Genomic DNA, 12,997 nt, shown 5'->3' with positions numbered 1-12,997 from the left:
AGCATCATCACCATCGCCACCATCATCACCATCACTACCATCACCACCACCTTCACCACCACCACCTTCACCACCACCACCACCATCACCACCATCATCCCTATAACCATCACCATCACCTCCACCCTCACCACCACCATCACCACCATTATCATGGCACTAAACCTTTGCCTTCTGTCCCTTCCTGTTTTGGAACTTTCCCTGATTTCTGCCACAGCCAGGGTCTTCAGAATCAGCTTGGAATTTTTTCTATTTATTGTAACCTCCATATTTGGTGGCTTCCCCCTTTCTGATGCACATAACGGGCAGTGTATTCTAGATTGCCTTTGAACCCCCACCTGAAGCTCAGGGAGTATGGTTGCTCAGAGAGGGTCTATTGTTTTTGAGGCTCACATTGCTGTGTGGTGGAGTCAGAGCCCAGCCTCATGGAGTGACAGGTTAAAGTGGGGGAGTCTCAGCTCTCACCTCGTTAAGCTCCGTGACTTTATCAAGTGGGTTCTGCTCTGTAGGCTTCTTCAAACGGGAAGCCCCTTCTGAGTGACACCAACACTTGAATCGGCACCGGAGAGCAGCTGTGAGCTTGTTGAATGGAGATGAGGTTCCCTCCCGGTGAAGCCATGGTGGATTCTGCAGATCCTTGGAGGTGAACCAGCAGAGAACGTGCTTTATTATGTGATGGCCCCATGGGCTCCAGGAGTCAGTATGAGCCCTGTGCTCTAACGCACACACCCCTAGGTGACCAACGGGCATGGAATGAGGAAGGTGGGTATTCCAGGCTAGCCCTCCCCTGTAATAGATGCTTAGCAAAGGCTAATTCAAGAAGGCTGGCTCTGGCAGAGTAGACGGCCTTCTGGGGCACCATTCAGTCCATAAAGTTGTGTCTGGTCAAACCAAGGTGTCATCAATCTAACGAGCCAAGTCTCCAGCGTGTGTTGCAGCCAAGGCAGGGCCTGGGAGGAAAATGAGGTTGGGAGATGCTTTGGCCACGAACACATCCATCCCCTGTCAGACCTGGCTTTCTCACCTCAGTGCCCGACCCTTCACCCTGCACAGTCTGGCCGTCTATGTCACCAAGATGCATGCAGATAATCAAGCAGGTACAGCCCAGTCAGTCCCACTGGGTGATTCTCTTTCTTCAAAAGGGACACCTGACTCGTTGACTTCTTTCTCGTTGTCCTTCCAGCCCCTGTGTGTTTACTTACGGTCAAGGCCACAGCTGGAGAAAGTTGTCAAGCCTTGGAGTTGGGGTGATCACTCCTGAGTGAATAATGAAATTGGCAGAGACTCCTGTAACCTGGGGTAGCAGAACCTGGAGCAATGTGGTGCAAGCCAGGCTTCCCCCATGGCTGCAACTGCCTAGGGTGGTCAGTAGCCTAGGGGTTCAGTGTGAGGGGCAACTGCCCTCTGGCTGGGGGACAGAACTCAGGGTGTGGTTCTCTGCCCTGTCTGAAGCACCCACCATTGTGACAACAGATCTGCTGCCATTTTAACCAGCACTCGGCAGACCCTGAACATCCTCACCACTGGGGTGCTGTGTTCCCAGGGAGGGGCTCCTCCATCTTGTGTCTGTCCTATTTCTTTGGCTCAGGCCTCTGTCAACCAGTGTTTTCTTGTTCCAGTCAAGGCGGAAGATGCAAAGATGTCACCTTTTTCATCTATGTTGCCATGGGTTGCAGGAACACCACACCAGGACTGAGCCACCGGCAGTGCCGGAGCGAAGGACTGAGGGCTCCCTTGCAGGGTCAACCTGTGGGGCAGCCACCCCAGGATGAGAGGGACTAACCAGTAGGAAAAGCTGTGTCCTCAGCAGGCCACTTTGAGAGCCACATCGGTCCCCACTGACGACGACAGCTATCCTTGGGGGTCCCCTTGCAGACCTGGGCTGAGAGGACAATGGGCCGGATTGTATTGACCTGGATTACTGAGCTGCAGCCTCTGGTCCTGCCCCCATGCTTCTGCGGCTTAAACCTAAAGAGCTGGAGTGGGCACTGCAGGAGGGACTGTGCCCGTGTCACTCTGTGCTCTCTCTCTCGGCATGAATGCTGAGCAAACGGTCTTTACTTGGGGCCAGGACAAGCCTAGTTGGAGGGGAGCAGGGGGTCCAAGCTTTGCCCTAAGACACAGGTTCCACTTCTATAGCCATGGTCACTGGAGAAAGATGGGGCTTGAATGAGTTGGTCTCCCAACATGAGGCATTATGGGGCAGTGGCCAAGGCCAGCAACTTACCAATGGACCTAGCTCTGGGGACAGAGCCTTCCTAAAACTCTCAAGGTGCTATTCCAAGTGTCCCCAGCACAGGTGGCTGCTAAGATCCAAACTGCCATCTCAGGTGTTCAGATAGAGCCTGAGCCTCAGAAGGGGTCATCAGGTCACACAGAAAACGCCAGAACCTTCTCCTAAAAGAGCTGCAGGATTCTCCCCGATGCCCCAGGGATGTGCTTGTGCACGCTCTCCATGCCAAACAGCCGAAAGCACATACACTCACGTGCCCAAAGAGGTGCCTCCAGGCAGCTGGCGGGCTCACTGCCCCGTGCCTGCCACCCCACACCTCACAGCTTTGCTGCAGCCCCCACTATGAAGGGAGACGGCTCCCTTCTGCACAGCTGCCTGGAGCAGGGTCTGCCAACTGTGTCCAGCCCAGCTGCCTCTCCAGCTACCCTCAGCTTCCCTCCTGACAGCTTGTTCTGGAAAGCCTGGCTTTCCTTCTCCCTCCTTTCTCCTTCTGATGATGTGGCTGGATTTCAGAGAGGCCCATGAGACAGATACAGCATTCAGCATGGGCATGGCCTGAGAGGTTACTTCCCACCGTTGTTTGCTATCTTTCCTTCTGCCAGGGTGCTATTCGATCACATAGCGGGAGACAGGCAGAGAATGTCTTGGCCTATGGGCACAGACTGGAGACGCTCACTCGCAGGTAAACAGTCTGGAATTCATGCTTTTCTGTGTGACCTAGCTGCAGTCCACAATGTGTCAGCTAGGAGTTTGCCGAGTAATACCTGGAGCTGCGACAAGGCCCGGCTTTCTCTAGAGCACTGCTGGATGTGAACCTTCAGCAGACAAACTGAACCCAGGACCACACACATATAGCAAGACAGTGCTCTGTGCCCAAACTCTAGTCTTAGGCATTTAGAATTGTGTGTGTGTGTGTGTGTGTGTGTGTGTGTGTGTGTGGTTGTTATTTGGGGTTTTGCTTGTTTGATTGTTTGTTTGTTTGTTTGTTGTTTGTTTGTTTTGAGACAGGGTATTTCTAGGTAACCCAGGCGGCCCTCTTCCATCAGCTTTCTCAGCCTTCTGAGTGCTGGGATAACAGGTCTGCACCACTAGACCCAGGAAAGTATAACGACATGTTTCCCACGTTTGACGTGCCAGGTGAGGGCTTGCCAGGTCCAACTTCTCTAAACTCACTTGATCCATGGGCCTTGCAGCCGATTCCACAGCCCAGGCTGGGCTGCCGAGCATCCACACATCCTTTCAAATCCTTCCCCAGGCCCCAGCTCACCAACTTGTCTCTCAGCCCCCTGGCTGGAGGCTACTTCCACAGGGCTGGGGTCTGTAGGCATGGTATGTTCATGGTCAGGTAAGGTAGGCTTTAGAGAGGGGAAGGCTCTGGGGCCTCTGCAAGGAGGTCCTGTGGCTACCTGCCACCTGTTGGGGCGGCCACAGGCAGCACCTAAGTGCAGGACCATGTGACATAGCTAAGTTCACTGTCTAATTGACCGGACTTGAAACCACCTGGGAGACCCAACTCTGTGCCCGTCTTGGTGGGGGTGGGAACATTTTGAGAGAGGTTTAACTGAGCAGGAAAGACCTGCTGGAGGTGGGCAGCAGCATCATTCCAGCTGGGGTCCTGGATAAAATGATACCAGACTGAGCACCAGCATCCATCCCTCTCTGTGTGAGCAGCTGCCTCATGCTTCCTCCCGCACGCCTTCCCCCACCGTGATGGACTGGATGTTCAGTCTGCACGCAGGATAACCCCTCACTTCCGGCAGGCCGTGGGCAGAATCGCTGCACAGACCTGGCTGGAAGGTAAAAGCGTGAAGTCATCCTCTGCTCATGGGCCATGTAAGACACAAGCAGTGGTCAGACTTGGACGGTGGCTTGTGACCCCTGTGATTGTGACTTATTCCGTGTCTTCTTGTCAGGATACACTAAGTGCCCATCACACAGTTTCCACAATGCCCCTTGCCGGCTAGCACAGACAGTGGCCACTGTACTAACCTGCCATCGGCCTGACAGACTAAGATGGCTGCAAAGGCAGCACCAGGTATAACTAAGCACTCAGCACCTAGCACATGAGGAGTGCTCATCCAGTGTGCACCAGACCAAAGCCCGAAGAACTCTAGCCAGCTCCATTCATAATCATGGACTCCAAAGCTAAGAGAGGGAAAGACATTCTCGGAGTCACCTGCTGTGACTTGGAGCTCGACCTCAGCTCCACCCAATGGCAGTAACACATACCGTGTTATAAGAGCAATTACTGCTCTCTAAGCAGAGGACTTGCAGGCTACGACTCCCTCCTGACCCAAAGCCAGTGCTTTGATGCCACATGCCTGCGGCCAGGGCGCAGCATTCCCGCTGCTCCCCCAGCAGACTGTGACAGCCAGTGAGCAGGACTGTGTCACCTGTGTGTGCATCTCACTGTGTACGGCAGAGGGACACAGTGGAGGCTGCAGGGGACACAGAGACAATGACCTGTGCAGCCTGCCGTGAGACTGGCACTGGTCCTTCACCAGCTAGAACCGAAACCCGGATCTGAAAATCAGCATAGAAAGATAATTAGGTTGTAAGAGTTAGAGGAGTACAGCAGAACCCACCGGGGCCTCCATCCGCTAGATTCGAAGACTCCCTGTCCCATACAGAAGTCAGCGCAGAGAGGCCAGCTGTGAGAACCACCAGAGAGACAGTCAAGGGGGAAACACCTCCAGCTGGGGGTGGGAGTGGAGGGTGGGGACTCACTGCAGCCCTGATGCCTCCTCCCTCGGCTGTGGGGTATCCATGTGCAGGACTAGTCAACAGTCTCAAGCAGGCCAGCTGTCCCCAGTGAGTGTTGCTCTAAGTGGTTGCCCACAGGGTGTTTGATTCCTGGCCAAGATTGTGGGCCCCAGGGTGCCCCATTAAGCAGGTCCAAGAGGAATCAGATCTTGCAGACCCAGGCTCCTCGATGCTGGCCTGGCTTCTGGTCCCTCCTCACAGCCACCGGTGGACGCCACTTGTTGCTGGTGGCCTGTTGGTAGGATTTAAAGACAGGATAATATTTACACAGCCAAGGCCTCCTGAGGCATCCTAAACACCGTAAAAAGGATTTTCAGGGCTTAATGAGCCTTAGTGAGCACGGCAGGGTAAAGCGGCACTGGTGGCTTTAATCTGATCTGGCCCCTACTGCACAGTGGGCGCCAACTGGAGCCCAGGCCCAGGCTGTGGCCTTGTGATGTTTGCCTCTCCTCCTATCTCCTTGGAACTCTGCGGTATTACCCGCTCTGTGCAGCCACAAACTGTCAGCATCAGCTACTGAAGGCACCGCCCTTGAACCACATAAGTACTTTGGGGATTTGCTGGTGGGGGAGGGGGAAGAACAGAATTGTTTCAGTTCCTCTCTAAAGGCGATATGGAGCAAGCTTCTTAAAACTGTTAATAATAGTAACGATAGCGATAATAATGGCTATTATTATTATTATTATTACTTTTGACTATTTCTTCCCCATCCCTGGAACCATCAACAGTGAGACTGACCCCACCCCAGCTCCTGAGCCAGGGGTTGGGGGGTCTATAAACTAACCCCTAATACACACACACACACACACACACACACACACACACACACATGCTTGAGTGTTGACTGGCTGGATTTTGTACAAGTTTTGTGAAGGGGACAAGAGCTGCCCCCCACTCCACACACACACACTTGGATGTTGACCGGCTTGATTTTGTACAAGTTTTGAGCAAGTGACCAGAGCTGCCCTGAGCTCATGACTGCAGCTGTCCTGTCCTGTCCGGAAGGCATCCTGTCCTGTCCATTCTCTCTTCCATTTCCTCCTGCTCTTACAGTCTTCCCGTCCTGCCTCCATGACTGTCCCAGAGCCTGGGGCACAGGGGCAGGAGGGAAGGATAAAGACATTTTCAAGCAGAAACATCTGCAGTGTTCCCTCTCATTTGGCACACAGCCTGCAGACGGATCGGAGTGTATGCAGCTCAGTCGGCGTGCAGCTTTCTCTCAAACGCTGAGACCAGAAGCCCCCAGCTTCACCCTGCCACAGAGATATGTCACAGTGGGTAACACTCAGCCCCATAGTTTGTTGTAGAACCATCTCTAAGAGGAACCACCTGAGTTTGAAAGCTGTGGGACCGACTTTGACAGCACACAGAGCTGGCCTCTCTCCCTGCAATGGAGGATTCCTTCCTGTTAGTGACTCCAGGATGGGACCCAGCTGGAGCTGCTGGAAAGGAGGCCTCCTTAGGAGCAGCTGCTTCTGTGGAGTGTTGCAGTCTCTGCAGAGACACTCACAGGGCCTCAGCCCTTTCCTAAGGTGGCATTTTCTGTCCCACCAGCAGAAATTTCCAATGGCTCCCTCCTGTCCTTAGCCTTTGGCATTTTCTAATTCTTAGCCCTGTGAGTGTGTACCAGTGGCCTACAGTCAGAGAAACATGTAGCTTTTCTGTTGCTTTCCCCATTTCATAAGATGCATGGACTAGAACCTTCATTTGGCACATGGAAGCGCTTGGATATAGTACAATCGTATGTGGAAGGGAAACTTACAGTTAACGCAGATGCTCAGCATCCTAGCAAGGGACAGCTCACTCTGAGAATAGACATCAGTTGAGAATCTGTTCAGTGAAAGTACCGAGGAACTTCCTCCTATTCATTGTTTAGGTAATCCATTTGTCTATCCACCCATTTATCCATTTATCCATTCACACACCCATCCATCCATCCATCCATCCATCCATCCATCCATCCATCTTTCCACTTATTAATCCATCCATGAATCCACCCCTCCTTCACTATGCCCCTCCCTCCTTTTATGTAGCCAGTAGACTCTCACTTTGCTACACCCTTACCTGGCTCTGCAGAAAGGGTGGGGGAGGGAGGGAGGGAGGAGGAGAGGAAGAGGGAAAGAAACATGGCCCTGGACTGTATGAGTTCCCCTATCTTTAACAGAAACATATTTCATCTCCCTGTTTTGGACTTGACCAGTCTCATGCTGAACCTGAAGTGTCCTTTCTTAGTCTTTCCTGGTCTTGATTATTACAGCAGAAACAAGGGTTCTGATATCCCTTCATTTCTAAACACATGTTTTCCTTGGGTGAGTTTTGCTGAGCATCTCAGGGAGATGGCTCAGATACTGGATCAAAGATTAAGATGAAGGGGTGGCTACTGGGAGAGATGTTCCCTTTGGGAACCTCTCCCTCCATTATTCGGCCAGTGAAACAGCAACTTTCCGTTAGTGGTCCTTCCTTCAGCAGCATTGGTGCATCGGTTGGTGGCAGAGAGTCTCACTGGGCAGGAAGAGGCAGCAGGGAAAGCCTTTGTGATCAGTTGATCAAGTACCACAGTGGCTTTTGGTGGGTCGCAAATACCCCGCAGGTGGGGAGTGAGGCCAGTGGATCAGAAGAAGCCACCAGAGCAAAGTGGCCAGCCTGGGGCAGGAGAACCCACAGCATCCCCAACACTCTAACCTGCACCATGGCTCTGCCGCCTTGGCCAACTTTACACAGAGCCACCAACGGCATCCCAGGCTTGCTTTCAGAAAACCTGGCAACTGGACCACATCAGGGCATTGGAAGACAGGGGTGCAGGAAGATCAGTAGGCAAAACCAAAGCCCAAGCCACCCACCTGGCAGCCGGACCCAGACTTGGCTGGCAGTGCCATGCTGCTTGGTGTCTGGCAGATACACAAATTTTCACAAAGCAGATTCCCTTTGCATGCCTGGGTCCTTCCCGTCCAACTGTTCAGGCATCTGCTTCTCTTAAAATGTATTTATTACATCAAGGGGAATGATAATGGCCTATGGCTGGGGCCCTGGTGACAGTGAAAGCTCCTCCTCCCAGCATGCCTTCTGGGACCGCACAGGGCAAAATGTGTCCTGCATACACCGGAGGTCTGTACCGGGTCACTAGAGTCAGAGATCAGCTGTGTGGGGCTGTAGAGGAAGCAAGGCGGGAGCCAGAGTCGGCTTGTGCCCCGGATAACTTTGCATGTGTTTCTGGATCTCTGGGAGCCCCTGTTCCCTCCTTGTGTGATGGAGTGCACCTTCAGTGCCAGTAAGGTCATTTATTTTAACATTGCTTCTACACCGTTAGGAATTCAAGCAAGTGGAACTCACACTGGCCAGCACACGCTTGCTCATGCATGTGTCCACACACTTATATTCACTCACGTGTACATGCATTCATTCACTTGCCATGTTGTTCAGGGAACAGTCCGCTCTCTAAGAGGACTAGGGTGCGGCGTTGCTTGAAAGAAAAGGGGGAATGGTACCGAAAGCTTGCTCCTCTCTACTCTCATAGCTTCATGAGTCATAATCATGACTGGCAGGTAAGAATCACTGTGTCGGCCTCAAGCACCTGGCAAACACATTCTCTCACATGCAACAACCTCACTGTGCAACAACCTGCAAAATGCATACAGCAACCTGCAGCACACTTACTGTCTGCCTGCTGAGAACGAAAGGACACTGTTTCTTAGAGCGGCCAAGCGTCCGTCCACCATCGCACAGCGAGCACACCCCATACACTGCATCAGAGGCTCCAGCTGCGGACTGAGCCCCTGAGTTTCCATCTCCAGGTCTTTGAGCTTTGGGAAGCTGAAGCCTGGATTCTGTTTGGTTTTTGCCAACTTCATCTCAGGCAGCTGATTCGGAAATGGAGGTGGAGGTGGGCATGACTTTCCTAAGAACACAAAGAAAGCCAGCACTACACACACACACACACACACACACACACACACACACACTTACACACATATACTTACATACACTTCCCCACACTCACATTCTTGCACACATGTACTCACACACTTACACACACAAACACACACATAAAATAACACATACTCACACACTTACACACAAACTTATAGATACACACATACACTTACACACATGCACACACACACTTGCACACACAAACACACATTTACACATTTACAGTTACACTCACACACTTGCACACATACACTTATATACACTTATACACACACTTACACACACAAACACACACATACACTTACACATACTCACACACACTCACACAGACTCATACACACACACACACACATTCACACACATTTTCTCTCTCACACACACACATACACACACTAGTTGAAAACCATCCACATAAGCCTCCCACCATCTTCCCACTTCATCCCTTGGTTAGTCGTACCCGGTGGATTCTGAGGGATCTGTCCTGGCCTTGCTCTCAAAAGCTGACATTGTCTTACAGCACCTGCTGTGTAATGGAACTGTGCTGTTTTTCACAGCTTGGGTATCATGTCAACTCCTGCTGTGTTGGAAGGCATTTCCTCAACACTAGCTACACTCTGGGTCTGTCCCAGTGCACTGGCTGGTTCTGTGTCAACTTGACACGAGCTGGAGTTATCACAGAGAAAGGAGCCTCCCTTGAGGAAATGCCTCCATGAGATCCAGCTGTAAGGCATTTTCTCAACCAGTGATCAAGGGGGGAGGGCCCAGCCCATTGTGGGTGGAGCCATCCCTGGGCTTGTAGACCTGGGTTCTATAAGAAACCAGACTGAGCAAGCCAGGGGAAGCAAGTCAGTAACTGACATCCCTCCATGGCCTCTGCATCAGCTCCTGCTTCCTGACCTGCTTGAGATCCAGTTCTGACTTCCTTTGGTGATGAACAGCAATGTGGAAGTGTGAGCTCAATAAACCCTTTCCTCCCCAACTTGCTTCTTAGTCGTGATGTTTTGTGCAGGAATAGAAACCCTCACTAAGATACCCAGTGAGGAGGAAGTTCCAGGAGATGAGCTTCACATGAAAGGGTAGTGTTCCCTTAGCATGGTTTGCTCCTGGCTGTGCTGAGGATCTTGGCATTGTAGAGAACTAGCTCAGGTGGAAATGGTTGCAGATCTCCTTTGGAGTCTGAGAACAGAGCCTCCAGATACATTGCCCCAAGGACTCTGGGCCCCACAGAGCACACTAGGTCACTAAAGTGATTCTAACGAATGAATTAAGATGTTTGGAACAGTCAAGGGAGTGATTTTGGCCAGCTCAGCCATCATGTCTCCAGAGGCAGAGCCATGACCTCAGCAGGAGGTAAAAAGGGCTGCGGTCCAACCCTATGACCCTGAGCCAGAAGCAAAGCATCTTCAAGGGGACGACTCATGGTCTTACTGTGACAGACTAGGGAAATAGTCACCTTCCTTGCTAGGACCTAGGGTACAGCGCAGATAGATCAGGTGTCCAGAGAGCTGCAGCCAGTATTGGTGGCTTCTTGACAAATGGGGAGAGCAGGCCTCTCCAGAAAGAGTGAGCCTGTGTCCCACTAGCAACAGGTCTCTATCCCTGGAAACATGAGTCAGAGTGAGAGAATCTTGTTTGGTAGGGCCTGGGAGGTTGAGTACATCATAGCCTTCCTTCTAGATGGATGATGGAGGCCAGGCCAGGTCAACCACAAACACTCCCAGGAGGAGGCCTGCCACTAGCAGCATGCATGCGCCAGAGTGCCTTTCTCCTGGGATGGTACACTCAAAACCTTCCCATCTCATCTCTCTCTCTCTCTCTCTCTCTCTCTCTCTCTCTCTCTCTCTCTCTCTCTCTCTCACACACACACACACACACACAGCAGTTAGAGTGATTAAAATTTCTTGGCATTGCTTATATTTCTGCTCACAAAGCTTTGTGTATGTGTGGGGGGGGGGAGGGAGACATCCCTGTCCTGGGCTGTAACAAGAGACCAGGTTCTGTGATGCTGAGTCTTTTTGCAGGGCACTTAACGTGAGGCTGTACACTCCCAGGCAATGCAGTGGGAGGAGGGTGTGTTTGAGGCTGCTCAAGATCAGCATGTCTGAGGAACAGGGGCGTTATTCTTACCCCTTCTCAGCCTCAGAATTCTAGGGGGAATGTGCACTGATTTGCAAGGTAAGGATTGCAAAGCTATGTACCCATCCATTGTTCCAATTACCCAACTACCCATCTAACTACTAGATAGATATCTACCCATCTACCAATCCCACTAAATAGTTATGTACCTATCCATTGTTCCAATTAGTCAACTATCTATCCATTCACTCAACAAACTACAAGATATCTACCCATCCATTCATCTATGCTTGTATACATCCACCCAACTACCTATCTATTCATCCATCAATCATCCATCCACCAATCTGTCTGTCTATCTAGCTACCTACCCATCCATCCATCCACCCACCCACCCACTCATCCACCCATCCCAACCCACCCATATATCCACCCATCCACCCATTCACTCATCCATACATTCATCCACCTATCTACCTATCCACCTATCTACCCACCCATCCCCCACGCCCACCCACCCATATATCAACCCATCCACCCACCCATCCATCCATCTACCATCTATCCATCCATCTATCCATCCATCCACCCATCCACCCATCCATCTACCCATCTATCCACACACTCACCCATTTATTCACCCATCTTCCACACCCTTGCTGGGCGCCTCCCCCAGGCTTGATGCTGTATATACTGGGAAGGAAGGGGAAGGCATGTGTGAGATGGGTGCCCCAGTTCCTTGAAGTCTCAGAACTGATGGAGGAGAGGAGAGGATCCACTGTGCTTTACCTGGCTGCCTAGAAGTAATGAAGAATCTGGGGACTGGGGTCAGGATGTCTGGGAATGAGTTCTACAAGGAACATGAGCCTCACTTTTGGCCCACAATTGATGCGTAAGAACTTCAGACCCCTTAACTGTAAAACAGGCTCAGAACAGGAATGACAGACCTGGGGAACAGGATCTCGCCTCACCTTGCACTGCTCACTGTTTTGTGTATATGTTGCGTGTGGTTTGCATGTATTCTGTGTGTATTTTACATGTAGTTTCCATGCCATTTGCATGCATTGCCTCTGGCCTCCACATCTGTCTTCACACTTCTGAGAGCAGGAACTTGAGTGTTCTGGCTCCTCGGAGTTTCCTGCTTTCCAGGCAGGTAAACACATTACTGGAGCAACTGCTTAACCAGTGATAATGACCCACAAGGAGAGCATGGGCTGCATTGCCCTCTGGGACTCAACTGAGACTAAGTCTGTGTGGTGCCATGCAGTGTGAGTCCTGGCATAGAGTGTGTTTTCCTGCTTACTCACCCTAGCGCCCACCCTGAGCTGCTAAATTCAAGGACAGATCCTAAATTCCTCAATGTAGTCTTGACCAAAGTTGGTCACTGCTGTCCTCTCTCTAGGGCAGAGAGGCTCAAGACTCATTTGATCCCCAGAAGCAGCTGCTAATGGGAGTACTGATGAAGCTATATCTGCAGGGAGTTGGGAAGAACCTTCCAGAATAAACTGGCCAAGCCAAGGTCACAGGGAAGAAATCACAAAGCCACTTTCCTTTGGTGTATCTTACAGAGTAATTACAAGCAAAGTTGTCAAACCTCGACGCCACCACACACCAACAGTCCACATATAGGACAAGGTCCTGGCTACCCTGTGGTATCAACTGGCTAGTTCTGGTTCCTGGCCCTGGTTTCTAAGAAGCCTGAAGACCTACATTCTGATTGTTGAACTGGAGCCCATGATTAGCGCCAGAGCCTGGATAGTGTATCTTAGCTGCTACTTAGCAACCTACTCGGTGAACATTCAATAGGTCCTATGGAAGCTGCTATGGAGAAGCTGAGCTGGGGCCACAGAGTCATCTCACCAGGGTCTCTAGGCAAGCGAGCTGAATCACTGTGCTTCTCTCATGTCTCCCAGTCCCTGATTTTATTGTTTGTAAAATGAACGCGGTGGAGCTGGAGAGATGGCTCAGCGGTTAAGAGCGCCGACTGCTCTTCCA

The sequence above is a fragment of the Micromys minutus genome (genome assembly GCF_963924665.1).
Source record: "Micromys minutus genome assembly, chromosome: 29".
Taxonomy (NCBI): Eukaryota; Metazoa; Chordata; class Mammalia; order Rodentia; family Muridae; genus Micromys; species Micromys minutus.
Note: the sequence above shows the minus strand (reverse complement) of the source record.